This window comes from Octopus bimaculoides, chromosome 1 (assembly GCF_001194135.2).
Source record: "Octopus bimaculoides isolate UCB-OBI-ISO-001 chromosome 1, ASM119413v2, whole genome shotgun sequence".
Taxonomy (NCBI): domain Eukaryota; kingdom Metazoa; phylum Mollusca; class Cephalopoda; order Octopoda; family Octopodidae; genus Octopus; species Octopus bimaculoides.
In genome coordinates this window covers 89,640,784-89,641,342 of record NC_068981.1, presented here as the reverse complement: position 1 = coordinate 89,641,342, position 559 = coordinate 89,640,784, and positions in this window count along the sequence as shown.

Sequence of the window (559 nt, the reverse complement as noted above, 5' to 3'; positions counted from 1 at the left end):
TCGAGAACTGGAGGATAGGAAAAGGGCTAAATTAAAACTAACACTGTTAGAAATAGAAAACAGGATTAAAATCTCCCATGAAAAGGAGAGAGCAGAGAAGGAGAAGAGAGCAGTAGAAAGCATAAAAACAAACCCCAAGGCTTTCTACAGATTTGCAAAAGAGACTGCTACGACACAGTATAAGATAGGACCCCTATTCCTGCCTAATGGCTCACTGACTGCAGATCCCACATGGGTAAGTGAAGTGCTCAGTGCACAATTCAAGAGTGTCTTCACTTCACCTCTGAGTCACATGCAGATAAAGAACCCAGCTGATTTCTTTGACAATAGCACTCAGCAGAAAGAGACTGCATCCATTACCTACATTGACATTGAAGAGGAATGTGTAATAGCTGCCATAAACGAAATGAGCTCAAATCCGGCAACTGGCCCCGATGGTTTCCCAGCTGTCCTCTTAAAGTCGTGTAAACAAGAATTAGCAGGACCACTCCGGATACTCTTCCAGAGTTTCCTTGCAAATGGTAAACTTCCCAAAAAGCTGAAGGAAGGCACCATATGT